Source organism: Pyxicephalus adspersus, chromosome 3 (genome assembly GCF_032062135.1).
Source record: "Pyxicephalus adspersus chromosome 3, UCB_Pads_2.0, whole genome shotgun sequence".
Taxonomy (NCBI): domain Eukaryota; kingdom Metazoa; phylum Chordata; class Amphibia; order Anura; family Pyxicephalidae; genus Pyxicephalus; species Pyxicephalus adspersus.
In genome coordinates, this window is record NC_092860.1 from 122,526,240 (window position 1) to 122,551,533 (window position 25,294).

The following is a 25,294-nucleotide window of genomic DNA, read 5'->3' on the forward strand; positions in this document are numbered from 1 at the left end:
TTTTTTTTTTACATGATTGTGTGTTTCAAACATTTTTTATATTCATATTATCTACTAGAACCCCTGTTCGGACATATTTCTGTAAGTTACAGGTCTACAGATTAAAAAAAAATTTCATAAAAAACAGTGGATCACTTTTGGTACAGAAATCTAGACCTCAGTGTAATGCTCAGGTGGTTAACATTTTGCAAAAACCCTGGTAATTTGTTCTGTTGTTGGCATTATGATTTTATGCATGAGTGGTTTTCTGGCATAATATGTAGATAGGTACAGATATTCTCTAATCAGCCTGTGGTAAAGGTAAATGAATCGTCCGTTTCTCATACCTGTCTGAATAATCTGCAATCCTAATGGTCATAAACCTTTTTTTTTTTTTGGTCTGAAAGCATGATGTAAGAGCTTTTAATGGAAAATAAGGAAATATAAAGCAACATTGGTTTATCAAAGGTTGTAAAAGTAGTAGTTATCTGCTATTAAACCTAAGCTGTATTTTATTGACATACCTTAAAGTGAACCTGAGCTGACCTAAAACATTAGATGGCTCTCTATTCCTAGTGTGAAAGCTTGCTCATTCCATTCAATCTGCTAATGCTATTTCATCCGCTGCCCTGTTCTTACATTTAACCCTCTGTGTTGTGGTGCTCATACATCACTAATGTATTACTGTGCCTTTTCACATCTGTGTGGTGTGGTATTTGTATTCAGTTGTGCTAAGACAGCCTATTTATTTTATTCATATATTATTTTAATATAATTAACTGTCTTGGTTCCACAATGTGAAAAACAACACAATTTGCAGGATGAAATACATGTCCATTGTGGTGATGCAGAAAAATGTATATTTTACTGTGTGTTACTCAGGGAATCAACTAATGCAATGGAGCAACCTTCAGACAATCACTAGTTCACAGGTGATGTACTGTATAACTTTGCACTCCAAAAAGCTTAGTCTACACGAACGGTTACCCCAGCGTTTAACCTGAGGCTTTTAAAGCCCATGTTTGAAATCCCCATACATTACAGTGGGTTAATCCACACCAGGACGTTTCCTTGAGACACGTTTATGAAATACATCTTAAACGTTGCTTGCAACGTTTAAAAAAAATAAAACATTGGGTTAACGCTGGAAAATGCCCAAAAACACAGGTAAACGCTTCCATTGATTTCAATGGGATGTTTTCACACGTTTTGGGGCACTTATTTGTTAAAACGCTATAATCCCGGCATAGGCGGTTTACGGCATTTTAAAGGCAAGCTTTAAAACACTAATAAAAGTGCATAAAAACGCAATAGGAGCGTTTCCATGCTTTTTTAAAAAAACGTCAATGTAGACCCAGCCTTGTGAATGGCTTTTAAGATGTGGAATGACCTTGTGTACACCTTTTGTAATGTAATATAACTTGGCAGAAGACTTTTGGTGTATTATTAGTGCTCCATTGTATTTTGATGAGGGTTTCATGGAGTGTAAAACTGCACGTATAGTGATTGTATGAAGCATAAAAACAAGTGTTGACCCAATGTACAGATGTGAGGAGGCCCTAAGAAACGCCACGTCGCTTGGGGCACCCCAGGCATCTGACAAGTGTGTTAAACATGGAGGTATGATAAAGATCCTTGCAGAGGAGGGCGTACAGAGAAGATTGGTATTATTGTGCTTTTTTATTTTTTGGTTTTGGGATTGTAAGAAAGACCTAAAATCATGACCGTAATAGAAATTGGTACTGAGGGGAACGCATATAGAACAGACTGGGAAGTAGTCAATATACATTATGAGACAAAGATGATATCCTGCAATTTTTGTACATCATATACATCTGTTATGTTTATATATGTCTGTACAAGCTTTGAGAAATGCAGTTGGGATAGACAGAAATAATGATGGATGTTTCATTCTTGAAAAAAAGTGGTAAAATGTGACGCTCCATTGTTTGTGGCTACACTAATTTGTGCCTCTTAAAATTGGAATATTATATAGAGAGAGCGAGAGAACCCTATATTACTAATCAGCCCTGAAGAAGGGGGCATTCTCTTGGCCTTTTTTGACAATAAATTGTGGAGTCTCAGGTGCTTTGGCGCTTCTTTCTATATCATTTACCATGGAATAATAAGCACAGTTAAATGTGTGAAGGAAAATCAATAAAAAGAAAAAAGTGACTTTAGCATGAAACTTCTGATTAGATTTAGCAGAGCATTTCTGTTCCTTTGGCTGTGCGGCATACCTTGTTCTTCTGGTCTGACAAGAGCCTACTACTGAGAGAGGGAATTATATAACATGCTGTTATCTTGTGACTCTTTTTTCTGTTTGACAATATGTTTCTATAGGGTCCAATAATTAGGAACATAAAAAACTGGTGCCAGAACACGATTTTATAACTTTGTATCGTGATTGGATTTATAATATAAGTATGTTCATACTAATTGCTGTGCTAATATAGATTCTATGTAGAGCAGGGTTTTTTGAAACACTAGAGGTTCCTCCTGAGGCATCTAGATGTTCCTTAAGCAATGAGCAATTTGTTATATTTAGTCCAATATAACATATCTTTTTGTAAGGATTTTTCTCATTGGCCAGCAATGTACAGGGCATTCTTCCCAATGACCACCAATAATTATTTCAAGGGGTCTCCCATGTTAAAAAGTTGATTTACAGTAGATTTTTAGTGTTACTGTTAGGTCTTAACAGTGAAGTTTATCAGTTTGGGGACAAGTTGATATTCTAAAACTATGTAAACAAGTAACATATAACTAGCAATGTATCTATAGGAGCTTAAAATGTAATCCAAAGTGGACAAAAGCCCACTGTAGATGTTTTCATTGCTTCTTCTTACCTAAAACTACCTTCCTACCCACCCCTTAAATCGCCAGTCCCAACCTGTGGTCCATGAGAAAATTGTGGTGGTCTGCGGCTCTGGGCATGGCACTCTCCACCGGGGTCAGGAGAAGGACCCCACTTGGGGGGGCACTATGTCTCCCGTACAGATTGCAGGGCAGTGGGCAGGTTATGTCTCTGAACGCATCATGACATCACTATGGGGAAAGTTTCTTCCCCTTTGAATGACACACGGCTCCCAATGCATCCGCCGTCCAAAGTCTGTGTATTTAGTCTATGACGTCCAAAAGGTTGGGGACCACTGTTCAAAATGACTGCCAGTGGACTATTTTCCATTAAAGTATGGATGTACATTCATCTGAAGCTATCTGGAATTGTCTGCTGGGATTCTATAAAATGTGTGCAGCTAAAGGTCTCTTTCTGTAACTTTGTTACTATCTCTGTTAGCAAATACATACTTTTTACATTTCATGGAAGGGATGCATTACATTGAAATCACTTTAAGTCTTCTGGTATTGAGAGTTTTCAAGAGAGATGGTGAGCAGCAGAATATTTTCTTTTCCTTTATAAGATACTCATGTCAAGTGCTATAATCTGTCCGCCATTCAACCTGCTTCTTTGGAGCACAATATTTGCTTTTGTTTAAAGGATGACTAAAAAATCTGAATGTAACATGGAAATATGCCTTTTTTGGCATTTCCGTTTTATTCCATTTATAGTTGCTGTTGTGTACTTACTGGTGCATGTATTATAAAAATTATATAATACATACACCAGTATATATGTGTTATATAAATGTTATTGTAGATCTAACTATATAAATGAGATGTGTCCATATTGCCCATAGTTTGCCATAGCTGGATATTTGTATGCATTCAGCATTTGGACTTTTCTAGTCAGTTTTTGGGATTAGTCATGGTTTTAGAAGTACAGCATAATTCACTCATATGTTTTTCTGTCTGTCCCTCTAGCTTCCAGTGTAATTATTCCTAAATCAGGCTAATTGAATCTCAGCCAGTGTTGCAGTTATGCCTGCATTTAAAACACAATGCTTGGTAAGACTAGACCAAACCCATCTTTGAGACGTTATTTTTGTCTTTTGTGCTTTTTTTTTTCGTGTCCTGGAGAGAAGTTCATTCATATTTAGATTTTTTTTTACCTTGTAAACAGAGAGGAAAAAAGGCTATTCACTTGTGCAAGGAGTAAGGTGGATTTAGCACATCACTTCCATAATGCCCACTTAGCAGCAAGTGACATTTACATCTTTATTATCTAAACCAGTGTTCCTAGGCTGCTAGGGGTTCCTTGAACAATTTTTTACTCCCAGGTTAGTTTAAAGAGGAAGTAAACTAAAAACTGCCCAAAACAAACAAAAAATAAATAAATCAAATTGCCTTTAATCCCGCAGAACAGTCGATCGGTCCGGAGGTTTCTTCCGTCAGGTCGTCTTCATGCTGGGGCCCCAGGTGCCGCCATCTTCTTCTGGGTTCTTCTTCCTACGTCACCTGACACAGGTGCAAGATTGAGTGATGTTGGTTAGGAAAAAAACTTGCTGATCTCACAGCTTTTTTTTTTTCCCCTTTTGACCAAGTTACGGGATTTGTGCTCCCATTCATTCTTGATCGCCTAGACGATTGAGAATTAGGGGAGCGGTGCTGCCCCCCTTTTTTATGTATTTATTTTTAAAAAGGATGTTGCACTTTAAAAAGAAACAAACAGAATTTTACCTTACATAATAAAAGAGTTGCTTACCCTTTCATGTAAAGTGAAAATTCTGAGTTTAAGTACGCTTTAACTGATACCAGTGATATTCTTCTCAATGGGCAGCAATGTAAGTGGCATTCTTACTATTGAACACCACAGGGTTGTTCCTTGATATGGCTCCAACTAACCTGAGAGGCACAAATTGCTCAAGCAACCCCTAGCAACTTCTAGAGGAACCCTGGTTGAGAAACATTGTTCCGGACTGATGATCTGATCTCCAGCAACCCAATGTGTTAACACTGTAATTATGATGAATGCTGCTTGTTTTTGTTTCTTTAACACATTTCTACACTCATATACAAAAATATAGGAGGCTAACACTTCATGTGAGCTGTGTGTGATTAATTCCCTTTATTTAAGCTATTAGTTGAATTATCAGGCAGTTCTTTGTTTGTCATCTTTTTCTGTTATACCCAGAGGCATTCAAGTCATCCTTAGATGACTTTTATCATTTGTGTAAAATTAAGCCAATTATTGCTCCCTTGTTTAAACAATGTTTCTGCTGTGTATTCTGCCAAAGACAACTTCTCTATAGAAAAATCCCTTGTACCATTTAAAGGATTCCAGTTTGGGCAGATTCCTAAATTCAGTTAGGAAATACACCTACCTGAATCATCAAAAGTGTGGAAACTAATAGGTACGTTTACGTACTTAGTTTTCTGCCTACATTGGAAATGTGATTCTGATGCTTGTGTAACCAGAAGGCTACTAAAAAAAAGCAAAAAAATCCTTGGGGGAAGTTTATTTGGGACCATCAAACACATAAAAAACATAATACAAATGTAATAAATATACATTAATAAAAATATGCACCTCTTTAGGGCACACCAAACAATGTTAAACAAGCAGAAGCTCACATCAAGAAAGATTTACAAAAAACAATTTCATGAATGTCCCATTATATGCAAAGTCACATTTGGGGACTGTAAGAGTAGCACAGTTCGTGGATATTGTACACCACTTCTTCAGGCTCCAGTCAGCCTTTTAATCGCAAAGTAATGCTTAGAGATCAAAAGTCAAGGACGTTGCTGATGTAAAGCTATTTAGCTCACCAACTCATAAAAAAAAAAGTATCCAAAGTAAAGAGAACCAATGCCTCTCCCCAACCATTTCGCTCCTCTGTGGCATAAACATTTTCTCCAGTACCAGCTGTTGAGGAACCGTGAGCTACAGTGGGTATTGAAACTTTTACCCCTCATTGTTTCATTTAACTAGGAGTTGAGGCGATTGCCTGTAAGCCTTTTTTTTGTCCTGGTGGGGATGGGTTAGTTCTTCATGTGGGGTACCACCCTTGGAGTGGACACACTAATGCAATACAAACCCCATTTTTACAGTCATTCCGAGCACTTCTACAATAAAGTCCCCAGCCTGCAGATTATTTAAAAACAAGTAGACATCTGCTACTGAAGCTTTAAGCTTGTTTTAATCCTTTGATTGCTAGGATGTATGGCTTCCTTTCGTTCGTGGTACCTAAAAAGAAAAAGCACTTTTACACACCTAATTCCTTGATCGTACAGGCTTCCTTCTCTCTGGCAATCAATCCCGTGATCATCTTCTCCTTTAGCTCCCTTGATAGCAGTCCTTCCAACATAATCACATGTAATAGTGAGGACCAGCAGGCCTGCTTCTTAAGCAATGATTTAAAGGGCCTGTCCACAACCTTGAACATATGAGGAAAGTAGAGAGTGCTGGCTGCAAAGGGACAAGGTGATACGGTAAAAACATGTTTTATATTGGTACCCTTGGTAAAATAGGCATTTAAACCTTCAGCCTGTGGAAAGGAAGCCCCTCTACTATGTAGTTTTTACATATACCCAAAATTCAGCATTAAAGTATATGTAAAGCCAGTAGGGACAAGACAGTTAGAGGGGTGAATTTTAGCAGACAATAATCGGAGGGTTTAAGGTTTCCACACTCTATGTAATCTATCTGACTTTACAAATACTTAAGCTGCGTACACACTTCCATCACTTTATCGTTCAAAACGAACGACGAACGACCGATTGGGCAAAAATCGTTCATAAAAAAAGTAACCAACGACGCCGACGAACGAGAATAGTCGCTGGAAATGAACGACCGAACCGGCGGATCGGATTGGACGACGATCGTTGACCATCGTTCGTGTGTACAGTCTTTCAGTGATCGTTCAAGGTCTGAGCATGTGCAACTAACGAATCGTCCAACGATCGGATCTATTGTGTGTACAATATCTGCGAACGATCGTGTCGTTATCGGCAGTTATCTGCATGTACAGGATCGGTGCTATACGAGCGATCGCAGATATCGTGCAGGATCGTTCGTCGTTCGTTTACCAACGATAATAATTGGAAGTGTGTATGTAGCTTTAGTCATACAATATATGCAGTGGCAAACTAGGGGTTTTAGTAGCAAAAATAATTCCAACTTAAAGGCCAATATGGTTCCAACTAATAGAGGGTCCATTAGAGAAATCTAGAAACCTCTTTACCAATTTCAACAAAGATGTGGGGTGGATGTGTCGGGTTTCCAGCCATACCTGTTTAAAAAAAAAAAGCTCTATACCTATATAAAAAAATGTAGGTATGTGTGTGCCTCAGGCAGCAACATAGAAATTTTTGGCATTTTGTTTTCTTTTAAGTGGTACTGACAATTTTCTTACATAATAACAGGAAAGGTACAATAGGATCCTTTTGTTTTTCTGTTTTCCCTTCGGTCAGATGATGCACAAAAGCTGGTGACATTTCTTGTGTGTCAGAGTTTTAACTGGATTCTTGGAATACCTGAAAGAAAGTGCCCTGTTTGCTAAACAAAAAGTATAGGAAGAGACAGGTATCTTCAGATGTGGGCAGTAATAGGCTGAGAATATCAGATTTACAGATCAAGCAACCTTTATCCACTGTATGCAACAACAACAAAAAAAATATAAAAATGTGTTGTGCTTTTCTGTAGAATTGAACATATTGATTAGAATTTTTATGGGTTTAGGATTTTTAATTCGGTATTCTGCTAACAAATCATATGTACCGGTACATGCGTTGGTTAAACTGTACTTGGCAATCAGTTCACATAAAGCAAAACTTTTGTGAAAAATTATGTAAGCTGGCATTGCTGACCTGGTTCAAAAAATAGTCTTCCGATCCTCTGCCTTTAATACCTCCTGAATTATTGATCAGAATGAGTATACAGTAGCTGAGCACCTTTGTGCTGCAATAATCTGCATGCTTATTTCAGGTTTGTGACATGTAACTACTGACACCAATGATCAGCTTTTCTTCTAACAATTTGCATTCTTTATACTGTGTTCAGCAATGGCAGCTTCCAAAATCTCCCATTGGCATGTCTGCTTTTACCAGTGTCCTACCCACCTGCAGTTTTCATTCCTCCTTTTTTCGCCCCCCTATCACTTATTAGAATTACCCTCAGGCTTCAGGGCTGTCTGAGTTACAGATATAGAATAGGTATTCAGATCAGGAGTTCTCACTTTGCTACTTGATAATGCTCAAAGTATTAACTACTATATAACTTTTCTGGAGAAGGCTAGTAATAGTGGGATAGTGGTCTAGTCCCCTTGTCATATTTATATTTAGCTCTTTATTTCAAGTGACTGACTCCCCTCAATAGTAAAAGGGCAAAGGTTATTGACTAAGGGGAACTGTCCTGTGAGCAATGGAGAGATGAGGTTAAAGCAGAATTCCAGTCCAAAAAAACAAGATAAAATAATTATTTAAATATAAAATAGGATTTACCTGCGATATTCTTCCTACATCCATGGAATTCCCTCACAATACCTAACATTGCCTCAATCTGATGACCGACATCATTTAGCCAACTTCCTCTGAGCCCAGATTGTCTGTCAACACATGGAAATTCATTTATAGCACGGCCTTTCCCTTCACAATCAAGCTTTGTTGTTCAGTGACTTCAAGAGCCTATATCCAGGTGAAATTTGGGAACTTGCATTCCTCTTGTTTAAAATATACTTTTAATATTGTATTGACTTCTAGGCTGTATTTTATTTGTCAAGATTGCAGCTTACCCAAACCTATGAATAGAACTGTAATATATTGTAGCTGTGAAGTTCTTAAAGTGAAAGTCATGAAAAAAAAAAATTTCTGTTACAGGTGGAAAGCTGTCAATCCTGGTCCTTTTAGTCCCATGCCATCCCATCTTTTTTCTTCTTGCTGGCACAGGCTGAACATTAGGCGCCATTTTTTTTTTTTTTTTTGCTTGTTCTTGTGCCCTCTCCTAATCTTTCACTGAGCAGGAGTGAGAGAGTGAGGTGACTTGCTGTAAATGAAAAAAAAAAAACAAAAAAAAAAAAAGTCTCCCCGCGAGATCAGACATGCACAGAAAGGGCTTTCCTAAGAGAGGTGACATGCCAGGAGGCTGGTAAAAAAAGAACAAAACATTTTTCTTCATTTTATAACCGGGTTTCCCACCCTTTCATAAAATGTAAAAATGTTAATGATAGTTACACTTTAAGGTGAAGATTTTTAAAACATTTCCTGTCCTAGGCAGGCTATACACAATCCCCTGCTGTATCTATGGTAAATAGGTCAGTTACTTTTAAGTTGCCTTTCTGAATTTTTTGTTTGCCTATGGTTTTCTTATTAAGGGATCATTACATCAAAGAAAGTATGGAATGTTTTTGGACAATACACAATGATATCAGGGGAACTTGTAGAAGACCCTACAGTGTCAGACATATACTGGTATATATTATAATAATGGTGATCAACATGTATGAAAGATTGCTTACACTGAAAGAGCCAAACTGGGTAATACTTATTACCAAATTAATTATTAAAATGATATGAGTGCGAGATCGCTCATTTCAGGGTTTGTCATTTTCCATGTGGGCAGTCCAGAGCAATTAATAAATGTTCTACCTGTGGTTTCTAAGACTGCTTGTGATCCTGACAAACCCTGGAAAATATCAGACTGATTTCAGCTTTGCTTGGTCTCTGAAGACTACAGTTTTGTTAACCTCAAACAGCATGTATTTCATCATTTATTTTAATTCATTTTTACTTTGAGGCAACAAATGTGTCATGCTACTTCCACTAATTACTGTCTGACATTTGCCTGCATTCTACTTGGGTTTCCTCTGAGGGATTACTCATTAGTAAATAAAAGTAATGTGCAATAGAGATTCTGTTACAGCCCAGTTATAGGAAATATATACAAAGTGAGGAGTGGGGCTCCTTTCTGGAAAGGTTAATTGACTCTCTTAATATCCATTTTATGAGTCACTTGAAGAATGCAGCAAGTAATATCAGACTTGGTCTGCTTGACTTTAAATTTGGTATCCATGGGATATTTTCAGTGACAAAATAAGGTCTCGTGATGAATTGGTAGATATCTAGATTGACTATTATTATTTTTACCAAGGGGTGTTGTCTTTGTAAATATAAAGTCTTGAGGAGTTGTTGGTTTCTCTGCACTTCTTTGTCTTTCCATGACCGGAGATGCGGGCTGCCATTTACCTTCTGTCCATTGACTATTGATCTTGTATTGTTGTAAATGACATCGGTACCTGCAATTGCACTCTGAACATGACTGCATTCATGTATATCTATCTACACACATTGGAATTTACTATACAATCCTGATTGACTATTAATGTATAACTTTTATCCTCATTTGTTCATTAGCAATGGTTATAGATTGTGGTTCACATTGTGGTTCTTCGGTGTTATGAGGGGCAATTTTTTAAAGTTGGCTTGTAATGAATGGTACTCTTTAATCTATGATGCATTGCTGATTGGTGATGTGATAAAGTTGATTTAGTGCCAAAATTGACAGCTAAATAATTCTTCCCAGTTCATATGTTTTGATCCAAACTCATCATTTATTTTGGGAGGCGAAAACGACAGACCTCGGTTATGTCTTCACATGACTGATATTTTGGGCCGCCAACACATGAAAAGAGAAGGGCTATGCACCCAGAAAGGGGCTTTAAAAAAAAAAAAGTCTCTCTGTCCCACTGGTAGATTTTACTTTACTGGGAAATGAGAAATCTCTCATAAGCAAGGGAAATTACCACCAATCACAACAGGTGTCCTCGTCCGGAGATTTGCCCTTAACCCTTCTGTTATGTATATTTTACCAGTGGTCACCGTTAAAAATTAAATGTGGAAGATGGGGAAGTTAGCAGTACCAGGGATTGTAATGGGATCAGCACATATGGCCCCAAATGGGTTTTTCTTGTTAATCTGTCTCTTTACCACCTTTATGATAGGAATCCAGAATGGACATCATTTGTGTTTTATGCTGCAGCACATTCTGATTAAAATCTGAATTAAAATATATTTTACACCCAATACATTTAAATGAATCATGTTTTTATAATGAAGCAGTTGTTTTGAGTCAGCAGGCATCTTATATGTCAGTACTGTGTGCAACGGGGAGCGAGTTTTCTTTTTATTAAACCTGCACAGGTTAATTTTAGCTTTAGTTGCTAGGAGAACACTTTACCCCTAATTCGTGAGATGGCACAATGCAGAAACAAATTCTGTTCACCTTTTCAGTTAGAACATTGCTGTGGATGAGGCATATAATACGGCTCGACGATTAATTCTGCTAATCAATACAATTTACGTCTACAGAGTCTCAAGTTGTTTTAGATCGTTATTACTATTTACGTATTGGTTAAATGTACTCTGTTTTTTCCTTCTCTAATGTTTAGTGCTGTTATTAGAAGAAAAGTGGCTGGCATGTCCTAGTTTTGCCAAGTTTACTCTTGTCTATAATGAACGATGTCCAAGTAGGATGCATTTCACTGTGTCACCAATACTGTTTTCCAGCACAAAAGAATTTATTTTTAAAAGACCAGTCCTAATGGATTTTGGATGGACTGAACCTTTAGAGCAGGGTGGTCCATATTGACCCCTAAGGGCTGAGCAGAAGGCCCAAGGGGTTGATAAATAACTGGGATTTAAGAGGGGGGTCAGAAGGTGCTCCATAAATGGTAGGTTGATCGGGGTAAGATAATCATTTAAAGTTTCTATAGCACCGAATGCCATTACCTCTAAAGATGAGGTGTCCAGTATGAGCCAGTGTTACATAGAGATGGATCTGCTTGGTCAGCTGTAAGTTACAGGCCCCCTTTACCGGTGTGTTTGAAGATTTGTGTCTCTGCCCTTCCACTCTCCCCCTTCCTGTTGTCTGTATCAGCAGTTGGCCACCTTCCATATTGTGTATGTTGTCATAAAGTTATCTCATTATTTGTAATACTATCATTCATTAAATTATCTTCTTGTAATGTTTGAGTATCAATGAAACTTAAAGGGGAAGTAAACAGAAAACAAAAAAAATCTCACTTATCTTCAATCCTGCAGATCAGTCTATGCGTCGGGAGGTTTCTTCCATTGGGTCCTGCGTCTTCCTGGTATCTGTCTTCAGCAGGGCGCAGAGGGAGTGCCAGGCGCCGACATCTTCTACTTACTTATTCTGGGTTCTTTTTCCTACGTCCCCGATTTCGCACTGCACAGAGGTGCAAGATCGGCTGACGTAGGTTGGGGAAAAAATTGACGATCTCACTGTGCATGCTTAAGATCGGCATTTTTTTTTATTTTTTATGAAGGATGCTCAGGCCTGTGCAAAAGGAGCAGATGTAGGTATCCCAGGAGGCACTATGCTCGGCAATCAAGAATTAAAGGGGTGGTGCTGCACCCTTTAAAAAAAAAAAACAAACAAAATTTTTACTTTATATAAAAGGGTTGTATACCCTCTTATGTAGAGAAAAATTCTCCATTTAGGTACGCTTTAAGGAAGAGTTTGGGGACTCTTGCATTATAGAAAACGTGTGGAGTGGAGTGGACGCCAAACATCTTGCTTTACTGCTTTGTATTCAAACCAAATTCAAACTTTGTAATCATGCCAAAAGAATTTGATCACAAAACAAAAAAGGTGCCATTTGTTTTGAGACATGGGTGGACACTAGTAGATTGGTCATCTACTGGTTGTTTAGTATTAGTAGTAGTTCAGTATTTGCACCAACATTCAGATCTTTTGGTACAGGGTGGTTCAAGCCACCTGATATATGATTTTGGTACTAACTCAGTAAGGTCAGTTTCTGGGCAAAAATAAACCCCCCCATGTAACACCCCCTTCACTATATTTCTATTTTGCATTGGAATGCAGGATATCCGCATCAAAAATTGTTCTGTTGGTAACTGTTCAGACTACTGATCCACCATTGCAGATTTGTCTGTAGCAGCCAATCACCTTGTGCTGATATCGCTGACTCCTCTTCTGGATCCTTAGAGGACATCTTGTCTGAATACCTAATAGGAAGTGTCCATGTCAGAACGACATTGACATGGACACCTGAAGAAGGATCCCGCCTCCTGTAAACAGTACATGAGACTATCTGTGTGCATGTCATGTGATTTTTTTGTAATGCCAGTCAGTGCTCAACCCAAAATTTTTTTTAGGCTGGGTGGGAAGAAATTGTAGGCGGGTGGCAGCCCCTGTATTGTGACCCAACTCATCGGTAATCACCCAAAAACAGCCGGTTGGCTGCTTAAAAGTTCAGGGTGGTGAGCCCGGCTAAAGGGGGCTGGGGAGAACACTGCCAGTGATTGGGACAGGAGTGTGTGTATCTGGAGGTCAGCTTTAGGGAGGGAGGTCTAAATTGTGTGCAACAAGTGTTCCTTTATCCACTGTAATCACTTTTAAGTTTACTTGTTGAGATTTATTATTCCAAATTTATTATAAGTTAAGTCATAAAAGATCATGAATGCTGTTACCGCTTTAATAATGGATGCACATTCCATTCTGGTTAGGTTTACATGTCAGTAAGTTCGTAACGTTTGTTCAGGGACAGGAGCAAAGGTCAGGAGCAGCATTAAAGTAAAAGCAACTACTTTAGGAAAAGCCAGGGATGTAAGAGCCTGGAGAAATAAAAAATTAAAGGGGGAAAAACAGAGGGCCTGCTTATTGCATCGTTTTGGTGTAAGCAAGAACATAGATGACTTTGTAATCATATCCTGCTCCTAGTGTCTTCAGTACTCTCTAACTCCCTTTCCAATAACATGCAAACATATTAATTCTGACTTCACCCTGCCAGTATTTTTTTATAATGGGACCCCACTCTTAAAGTATACCTAAACTCAGAACTTTTACTTTACCTAAAAGGCTAGACAACCCTTTTATTTAAAGTAAAAATTCTGTTTGTTTTTAAGTGCAAAACCACCAAGGCGATCACAAATGAATAAAAGCGTAGAGCCTTCTGGGATACCTACATCACGCATCCCGGGAGGCTCTTGGCTGCTCTTTCTGTGCATGCCCTTTCATCAATAGAAAAAAAATTTGCTGATCTCACGCATGCCTAGTTCGAGATCAGATGAAGCAGAAAGTAGAACGTGGAAGAAGAGAGAAGATGTCGGGGCCTGGCTGCTCCCTCTGCTCTGGGTCGAAGACAGAAACCGGGACAACGCGGGACCCGAAGGAAGAAACCTCCTGAGTAATATGTTGGCGCTATATAAATCCTGTTTAATAATAATAATAATAATAATGATAGACTGATCTGCGGGAGTGAAAGGTAAGTTTGTTTTTTTGTTTTTGTTTTGGGTTTACTTCCACTTTAAAATGAAATAGATGAGGTGTTTTTTTCTGGTTGGTGCATATGCTTCTTGACTAGGTGAAGAAAGTAAACTGATAGATAAATCCAGCTTTTCACGGCCATTCGCACAACATCAAGAAATAGAATTTTATTTAAAAAATAAGGTAAAATTACATAGATAATGTGCTTTTATATATATATATATATATTTATTTTTTTATTTATAGTTGTGACGTTTACCTTTATTAGGTGTGCCTGTATGTAGGCTTTATGCTGCAAGAGTACAAACTATCTTATTGCTTTACCTGAGCACCGGCGGACATCTGAAACTCAATGACTGTGTTCTGTACTCCATTACAGCTGCTGGTTATGCACAGCTCTGACAAATGGTACATTCAGATTAAGCATGAAAAAATCATGATGGTTATATTAAACCCTTCGATGATTCATACCTCCACCCCTGCAAAAATCTTTTCCGAAGAAGCAAGTAAAGTTCTATTAATTTTTAATAAATGGGAGGGCAGCCCAGATCTGGAAAAGTCATGTGACTGAGTTGTTCTCCACCCCTCGGCCTGTATATTATTAATGATGTGTTAAATGCAGGCTTATTATAAAATAAACACTATGGTGTCCAGAGGAAAGGGATATACACTGTCCAATATAAGTAGCCCCTAAAACTCTAATTGCATCTCAGATGATTTATTTTATCCCCCTATATATACCTATAGTTTATAAACAGTCATCAGGTATTTTCTGAGCAGGTAAATATACACAATACAGACGCTCCTATATACTTTCCCCATATGTCAGTAAATTGTTACATCTTCTTGTCTTTAAAATGGTTCTTTGTCTCCTGGATTTCTCTTGTTGTGTATATAACTAGAAACCTAAAGCTATCGGCACTGAACTGAGGCCTTGCAGGGAAAGTAGGTAACTGGGCCAGCAGGTTACTAGGACAATGGAGCATAAGTGAGTTCACTGACTTCGTCTTTTACAGCGCGTGCCAGATAAATCCCTTCAGGTCTGTTTACACAACATGCTATTTCAGTGAAATTCCCATAACTATGAGAAGCTTTTCTTCACACAAGGCCTGGCATTTTTCTATTTCTGTTCAGTGATTTATTTCATGTTTTGCCTGCTTTACTTGATTGGTACATAAGGACTGCAAAAAGCTGGAATACAATCCCTGGCAAGATTTCTGAAACCACTATGTGATCCCTTTGTGAAGGTTTAGTCAGCTATTATTTTATTTGTTGCAAAACACATTTTTGTCGAGGGTAAAAACGATAGAATTGCTTCAAAAAAGACACCCTGTACTTTTTGCTCCTTCTCTGGCTTTAATGATAGTTTGAATTCTTTAAAGCAATGGTCCTGATTTATTAAAGCTCTTCAAGGCTGGAAAAGATACACTTTCATCAGAGAAGCTGGCTGATCCAACAAACCTGTAATGTATTTCTCAAGTCATTTGATATTTGCTACCAAATGTTTTGAATCCTGGACCAGATCCATACCAGGTTTGCCGGATCACCCAGCTTCACTGATGAAAGTGTATCCTCTCCAGCCTTTAATAAATCAGGTCCATCCTGTTCACTAATGAAACAGTATATTCATCAATCAAGTTCCAGCTGTCTTTTATAGCAGTTAACAAATACATTTCACTTTGGCGCTTTGGCGGTCGTAGGTACACTGACATTGTCGCCCACTATGCAGGACCATTGTAAATGACAATGCTGAGGGCCTGCCACAACGTGAGGTATCAGGAATGTGCCAGCTGTCGGTGGGGAGGGATCATTTAAGCATATGCACTTTGATAGTATTCTAGAGAAAACATATATGTAAAGCGGGATGAGACCCGTTACCTCTTCTTTTTTCTCTACCTGTGCATGGTTATCAGCCATCTTGATTTGCACGTGCCAGGATGATTGAACTCCGGCATGGGAGTTACGTTATTCCTGGCATGCATAGGGGTTTCCAGGATTGCTGGGTATCCTGATCACCAAAAGTTAAGCCATGCAGCTCGGCTTTTTAACTGATGCCAAGAATGATCAGGTGGGTAGGAGAGATTATTACACAGACATCATTTTGTCCATTTCTCCAATAAAGCTTTAGTTCTGCTTTAACCCTTGTAGCTTGGGGGGAGCACTGTTACTGGGGTAGTTTTGAAGTATCCCTGGAATTCAACTTTAATTATGCTGTTCCTTATTTATCTATCTATCTGTCTGGAAGAAGAGCTGGGAAGTTAGTCCCACTGCTAGGATCAGTACAAACTGTTCTTGATGTTGCACATGGATGTATTTTTTTTTGTCAGATTTAAGGAACGGTAAGCACATTTGCATTAAGGTGTACATAAATCCTGCAAAATTAGTGATTAATGCATTTTGAATTATATGATTTTAGAGCGATATGGAAAAGCATTCAATCAACATGATCTTTAATTAGAGATGTTATGGTAACAATGATTGCAGTGTGAATCTTAATGCAATATGTAAGTTTGCTATAGAAGCCAACATACTGTACCACTTCATTCTTTAGGTTGGTTATATTAAAGATGATGTCCAGATATGTGAAAAGGCGCACATTATTTCAGCCCTGTAATTAATAATACATCATAATTTATTTTTGTAAGACAGATTTGGTATCAGCAGCCTCCTATACATTATACACCCATGTAAATAAGCGTCTTCTGTGCAGTGTACATAGAAAGTAAAAACAGAAACCAGCAGCTGCAGAGAAGATTTTTGTCAAGAAAAAAAATTGCACGTCTCTGACAAACTTTAAGTCCTAGTTATTTTTATCTTATTTTTTTTTGTTTTATTCATATATTTTAATTAAGGATATTTATTATACTGTGCCTTTACCTTTACATGTGAAGTACTTATAATATAAAAAACACAAGTCTTTCTTTTTTTTTTGTCATAATCAATTTTATTAGACATCATGAGACACTGAATTGGATTGTTTTTTTCTGTTTCATGCTTTTTACTGGGGTTTCCTATTTTATTTATTGTGTTAAATTGTTTTTTGTATTTTATTATTTTTTTCTGCATTTATTTCACGCTACCGTAGAACTTCACATTCATCCTAACATCCAACGCCAACAAACACTAGGGATTTTGGTGGTGGTTTGCAATGGAGTCAGAAGTGGCACAATGAGTATGTGGCCATCATATTACGCAGTGCTGTACAAAGTCCATAGTCATGTCATTAGCTGTCCCTCAAATGAGCTCACAATCTAATGTCCCTGTCATAGTCATTTGTCTTTACCACAGTCTAAGGTAAATTTTGAGGGAAAGCCAAATAACCTAACTGCATGTTTTTGGGAAGAAACTGCGGTACCCAGAGGAAACCCACACAGACATGGGGAGAACCTGCAAACTCCATGCACATACTGTCCTGGCCAAAATCCAAACCTGGGACCCCACAGCTGCAAAGGCCAGAGTGCTAACCTCTGAGCCACCCTGCTGCCTATATATATTTATAATATTTTATATTTTGCATCACAGACACTCTACATTCTGACACATGCCCACTGTTCTTCATATATATACCAGCAGTACCTCCACAGTACAGTGAAAACTTGATTGTCTTGTTTTTAAATGATGTATGATCATATGGGGTGGGTTGGTAAGGTTTTATTATTATGACTTTTGAACATTTGCATATAATTATACTTTAACTACAGTATACATTTGTGCTTGTCTCTACATGATGGATTAATTATGCTTTAAATAAATCTAATTCCAGCAGTATGGTTTAGCCTTCTGCTTTGATCCTATCTGGCAGTAAGCAAACAGTCCCGGGATATTTGTACACAGTAGAGCGGCTCTGCACAAAGCATATTTTGTAACACAGCTAGAAAACAGCACCCACTGCTATGCTGGTTAGAATGCTTGTCTTTGGCTAAGACAACTCAAAATTTTTGCTTTTTTCAGAGCTTGCTGGATGGAACAATGACAAATCTATAATTCATAGAAAAAGGTTGTTATATTTTAACCATATATAGTTTTCAAGGCATTGTCAGTCTTTCAAATTCAAAGCTAAGCTAACTCTGCATACTTTCCTTTTCTGAAAAGTAATCATTCTGCTTACATGTAACAGGATTAAGTTTTCATTTTCCCATTGTGCTTATTTTTTCTAATATTTTGAAATTTTTTTTATTGCTGATTTTACTGAAGTAACTAAAATTCTAGGAAATATGAAACAAAAAAGAAAGCGCTGTTTAGACTGCAGAACGTGACTGTGTCATTGCTTGGGGGCTGGCAAAAGCATTGCAGGTGGAAATTTGTTATAATTTGGCTTCACATGTGTAAAATGGCAATGAGAATGGGGAATTGCAAGATAGAGAAGTACTATATTGCACAACAATGAACAAAGGATTATAATAGTGCTTTTAAATAGCTCTTTTGAATAACCACCCAGCTGTTTTTGTGTGGTTACTGAAGATTTGGGTCACAAAACGGGCTCCCACTCATAGATATATATATATATATATATATATATAATTTATTTATTTTATTTATAGTATTCCTACAAAAAGACATTATGTGAGATTGCATTGCTGGACTCATTCTAAAGAATGCTGACTGCCTGATGTATAGCAGATCTTTAGGTCTCAGATGTGTCGGTCACACAACTAAAACAATCATGCAGATAACTGTGACAAGTTGTGTGACAAATACTGAAAACCTGAGCTGTATACTGAATCCTGTTCAGTGATTCAAAGGGTATTGAAGACAGAGGATCAGAACACCAGCTGTATTCTAAAGAATCAGGTCCACAATGTTAGATTATATAATCCCTCATTGATGGTCGCACTTTAACTTTGAGAGTAAAATATTTGTCTTAAATATACATATAATATGTTCTTTGTTTAGTACAAATATCATATTGGATCACTATCTTTAGCCATACGTATTTATTCATGTTTTCCATCGTCTTTCTTTGCAGATCTTTTATTTGGAAATGCTACTGACAAGCACATGTATTGAGACCTAGCTTCTACTTCCCAGGCTGTGAAGGGTTTCATTTACACGGACTACATATACCAAGGTAACCTCGGCCACATTATGGCAGTCCTGCTGTCACCTCTCACTGCACGTTTTTATTTATTTTTTTTTCTTAAACCGCAGTACTATCTTTTTGTCTGACATTATAATTAAAGGTACATATAAATCTAAACATATTTTCTGTAAGTACATGATACAATATTATCTGGGGAGTATCCCACCCTAAAGACTGTAATTCAATTAAAATAAAAGACACCTATGTGACGTATGTATCCCAGGAGCCTGCAGGTTTCTCCTGGTGCTGTAAAATGCCCATTATAAAGTTCATTATTATCCATGATTCAGTTTCATGGATTTGGAAATATATATGTGAAAAGCCTCATTCTGATCTATGAGCTTAGCAGCAGTGAGATTTACAGAGCAGGCACTAAACTGTTTATTTTATTTATAATAAAGCCTGTTGCCTGGCAAAATCTCCCACCTACCCCTCCCTCTTAACCCTCTAACCTTTTCAAGTCCTCAGGGAACTCCTATATCACATATATTCTATATGTGGAATTACTATATCCACAACTCAGTGTGATGTCAGTAGGAAAAATCCCTCTTACATTGCTGGCCAGTGGGAAGAATCTCTCCTTTACAAATACCGATGATCTTTTTGGCTATCAGGTAAATTTAACATTGATAACAAGCAGGCCCAACTTGGGCGCTAGACAATAAACTTCTGTCAGGAATATATAATATAGTCTTAAATTGTTTCTCATATGTTTGTCGCTACCCAACGCTTTCGCCCGGCTTAGGCTTCTTCATGGGTGACGCTATGTTTAGCGAGGTTGGACACAGTTACTTGGTAGTATCTAGGTTCATATTAAATACAGAATGTCAGTATAAAGGTAATAATACAAATATGAATATAAACACTGGTATACCCAATATGTTAACATTAAAAGAAAATATAATGATCATATTTTGAAACATTATAGCTGCTATACTATTACCTTATCAAATACATATTGATAGATGAAAATGAACAATCAGTGTCTAGTATGGTACAAATGATGATCATAAACCGGAAGTCTTACTCTGCCATGTGTAGGTTCCTGAAGTCAGCAGGCGTCGGGGCGTGCTCTCGACGGCAACCCTGATCAGGGGATTACCTGTAGGAACCACCCATCAAGGTGATGTGTTAATGAAAGATTGGTAGAATCCCTGCAAGGGGGGCCCGCTCATTGCCCCGCAAACACACCAGGGAAGCGAGTTCAAAAGAACGGGCTCACACTGGGATATAGCAGAGAGGACAGGACTGAAGGAGGAACCCGTTCATTTGTTGAGGATGGATCGGTCTTAAGCCGATGCCCCAGTCCCCGCAAGTCGGACTGCGTCGTGCAGGGACTCTGTTGTTGTAGTGTAGTATGAGGATACAAGGGTAATGAATTGCCAAGGTTTTATGGAGAAACATGGTGATTCGTAGATGGAATAAAAATGTTAGATTAGGTGGGGGTGATAATACACAGAATGTGGTAAAATTACCCATATAACATAGTAATACATACAGCATACATGTTAATTATATACATTATGATAATGCATAGAAAATCATAAATAAATTCTTGGTACAAGTAAACACATAAAAACCTCAAACATTTGAATTAAATTGTGGCAATAATAATGGTATATATGCACATACTACATAGTAAATATTCAAGTAAATAATGTGGGGAAGACATAAATGGTAAACGTCCAAAAATTAATGTAGTACTGTCACAATAATCATAGTGTCTATGTATGCGATAGTAGTAAAAGTAAAATGTGATAAGGTAATAGTTCCTTATATTACAAAAAGGTTAACTCAAGTTTTTAAAAAAAGGTTTAAAGCTGAATATGTCGTTTAGGCCTGGAAATTAGTTTGCTTTCAGTGTAAATACCCGTTTCATTTCACATTAAAGGAGGATGGTATCAAGGTCACCTCCTCGAGGGTTTGGGATATTTTTTTTTTTTTTTTTTTTTTTGAAAGCTGCAAATTTAATGCAGTTAATGGCAAATTTATGCTCAGTTCCAATGTGAAAGCTAATGTGTCACCATTTTGCAGTTTTTAATTGAGTAAACGTGTTCATAAATACGTTTCTTGAAGGGTCTTTTTGTTTTTCCCACGTAAAAATGGCCACATGAGCAAATGATCAGGTAAATGATGCCTGATGACAAACGGTTGACATGATGTTTAAGCATGTGCATGGAGCCATTGGGAGAGTTTGAGTATTGAGTTTTTTAGAATCCAATTGGATTGTTCGCAATTCCCACAGGGGTATGGTATGTGTAATGGGGTCTGGTGTCTAGTTCAATATTAGGGAGTGGGGTGTAGTGGCTACGGACCAAGGAATCTTTAAGAGAACCTGTCTTTTTGTAAGTGATCATGGGTCTGGGGCCCAAATAAGTAGAAATATTGGGGTCGAGAATACATACTTTCTTGAAAGTCCTTTTGAGATGTTTTTTACTATATCCCTTTAGTGTCAGCCTTTCAGTAGGTACTTTAGCTTCTAATCTAAAGTCCTGTTCTCATGTAAAATTTTGTTTGATCCGGAGCATCTGGCTGTAGGAAATGCTGTTGACTAGGGATTTTGGATGTGAGCTTTTAGCATGTAGTATGGTGTTCACTGTCGTTTCTTTCCTAAATAGGGAGGTATGAATGGATAGGTCCTCAGAGATACTGATGTTTATATCCAAAAAGGAAATCTTGGTGGGGTGTGAACAGAAAGTGAACTTAAGGTTATAGTTGTTTGTCTGGATCGATTGGTAAAGATTGTCGATCAGGTGATGGGGACCTGTCCAGATGATATTCTTATCATCAATATATCGGTTCCAAAGCTTGATGTAGGGAAGGAAGGGGGAAAACTTAGTATCAGAAAAAAAATTTTTTTTCTCAGTCGCCTAAGTACAAATTAGCATATGATAGGGCACATTTCGTCCCCATCCCAACTCCTTGAGTTTGTAAGTAATGTAAGTAAGTGCGTTTCAGAATTTACTGTAGTAGAGACAGAATAAATTGATTACAGATATGGAGTGAGCAATTGCTTGTGAGTAAGGTGGTGGCTATTGTTTTCAGACTCTTGGTGTTGGGGTATGCTGTCCCGTCCTCTCTGCTATATCCTCGCATTAGCCCGTTCTTTTGAATGGACTCGCTTTGCCCTGTACACGCATTCCTGGCTTGCAGTGTTTGCAGGGCAATGAGCCGGCCTCCTTGCAGGGATTCTCCCCTTCATTCCTTCTTGACACGTCACCTTGATGAGTAGTTCTTACAGGGAATGCCCTGATAAGGGTTGTCGAGAGCACGTCCCGACTGCTGACTTCGGGGACGCGCACATGGCAGAGTAAGACTTCCGGAACGCCACATAAAAGTTTATGATCATCATTTGTGCCATACTAGACACGAATTTGTTTATTTTCATTTATCAAAATGTATTGATAAGTTAATAGTATAACTGCTATAATGTTTTAAAATCTGATCATTATATTTTCTTTTACTGTTAACATAATTGGGTATACCAGTGTTTAAATTCATATTTGTATTATTACCTTTATACTGACATTCTGTATTTAATATGAACCTAGATACTGTCAAGTAACTGTGTCCAACCTTGCTAAACATAGCGTCACCCCTGAAGAAGCCTAAGCAGGGTCAAACATGTCTGGTACCGACATACGTATGTGACACAATTTAAGACTAAATGATAGATTCCTGACAGAAGTTTATTATCAATTTGGGCATGCTTTTCCCAGATATCTGAAACTGTAGTCAGTATTATTGTTATGTATTATGAGATTTTGATCATGAACACATTTGATACTTGAATACGTGCCAAAAAAAAACTCCCTTTTTTTTATTGGTTCTCTATTCACGTATTTCTAGGGTTGGCAAACTGGCCTGTTAAATAGGGACATATTATATTACATATTTTATTTAAACACACCAGAAGAACATCCTTTATTGTGCTCCACCCTAGTGTTTGGACTACTAACTACGTAAACTAGGCAGGGATCATAAATGTAGAATATTTTAAAATTTAAATGGATTTCCAAAAGGATTCAGATAAAACGCAATTTATTTATTGTACAGCTCTGTTTAATATGTTGGAGCTATATAAATCCTGTTTATTAGTAATAATAAAGTTTTGTATTTACCAGAGCAAAAGGAGAAAATGTGTCTGTGGATGTTTGTGATTTGGACTTCCTTCATAATTATATGTTTCACTTGTGAACATGCAGATCATTTATTAGATCTTAATGTGGTTGTAGTTTAGTAGAAAAAATAAAATCTTGTATAAAATTATTATTTTCAGTGGCTTATATTGTTTTGTTTTCCTTTTTAATGCTTTATTATGCTTTTCCTAATACTAGTGAACTTTGTTTGCTCCTGAATTTTATTTGCCTAAATTGGTAGCTGCCTGGTCATAATTACAGCAGCAAAAAGTAAACATAGCGAACAACTGCAACAAAACGAGTAAATAAGAAGAAGAAGCTGATTAATTTTACTGAAGCCCTAAGTTTAATTTTAGAGATGTCGTTTTAAATTGTGTCTAAATTTATAGCTTAATCTGCGTTTTGATATACGGAGACAGTTTTTTTTGTTGTTTTCATTATAAATACACAGAAATAAACCATTCCTAAATTCCTCTTTAGGTATGTTTTCTAATCCTTGCCATCTTCAATCTTTTCACAGACCAGCATACAAATGTCTCCTGCAAGGCTAAAGTGTGGCATTTTCTGCTCTTTTCCATAAGCTTGCCATAAGATGAGCTCCATTGCTGACAGGTAAGTTCATAGAATCTTTAGGTGTGTATAGCATGTGAAGCTTTGCGCCATGTCCTGTGGTCTGTAAAAAAAGGCTGTTGATATTGTGAAAACCAGAACCATAGGCAAAAATGTTGCACCACCGGAACCACCAGTATGCTAAGCTCTAAATCAACTATGTAAAGCAGCTATGCATACCTTGTTTTATAACAGATTACTCATGCGTGTTCTTCATTTCGTGTGTAGTGGGTTTCTTTTTTTTTATGTGTTTTTTGTTTTTGATGTTTTGATATGTTTTTTGAAATGCATGAAGATGATGGCATTCACATCCTATTAAGAAGATGTCTAAATGTCTAATCTAAACAGAACCCTTAGGACCATAGCCAGTGATAGGGCACCACTTAGACTGTCAACATCTCTGACCTGCCAGTAAATATATATTTTCAAAAAATACTGGGCCATGATCTGTGATTAGGCTTGGTGTCCAGTAGCTGAAAAGCAAGGACATAAAAATAATAAACTGTAATAATAAACAGGCCAAGTAGATTACAGCAAGCAGTGGTGAGTGGTGGTAAGGCAGAAGCATTGTCATAGGTAACACTCATGTAACATCATCATTTTATATCTACCGACAACATGAGTGCTAGTATGACCTGACTGTTACCTAGTTCTGCTGCAACACTGTTATCCAGTGATGCTGATTTACTAATTGTACCTTGTAAAAAATATCTGTCAGTGCTAAATATTTTTAATAATCATCCTTACTTTCAACAGTGCTTTGAATAATGAATGTTTATGTAGCTACTAATGACATTTGTGTCTTCCTGTTGTAGAGATGATGGGAGTATTTTTGATGGACTTGTGGAAGAGGATGACAAGGATAAAGCAAAAAGGTTTGTGTATATCTGTGTATTCCCTCATTAGGTGCTGCTTCTCAGAGTAAAATAGGCATTTAAAACCAGCTTTCAGTTGGTGCATTCTTCCTTCCTGTAATCGTGTTTTCACTGCTTTCTCTTTAGGACTTTGCTACTGACTTTTGACTTTGCTACTGACTTTTGACTTAATGTGAAAATTAGCCTATCAAAAAATACCTTCATTCCTTTGTTTGTATATGTGACCTTGCTTATGTTTTTTTTGCTTGTACAGTGACTGGTCTATAACTATCAATAACATGCCGCAAATGCTGTGTGGACTTATGTGAAATGTTACTTCTGTTTTACACTACCAACTGCTTTCATCTACAAGCTAACCAAATAGTTTTCAAGAAGGATAGTAGATAAGTCAAGGCTGTAAGCTATTTTTTCTTTTAAACTCTAACTACACTAAATAGTCCCAGCCTAAAGGATGGATATTATCCATTAG

General features: G+C 37.4%; 1 long non-coding RNA gene across 1 annotated transcript in view; it reads left to right on the forward strand.

The window, feature by feature from the left end:
• Positions 1-23,908, forward strand: part of LOC140327062 (uncharacterized) — a 29,076-nt gene extending 5,168 nt beyond the window's left edge. Inside the window, exons 2-3 of the long non-coding RNA XR_011919973.1 lie at positions 19,089-19,190; positions 23,862-23,908. This is a non-coding gene — a long non-coding RNA (uncharacterized lncRNA). The remainder of the gene's footprint in view (positions 1-19,088; positions 19,191-23,861) is intronic.
• Positions 23,909-25,294: the final 1,386 nt, after the last annotated feature.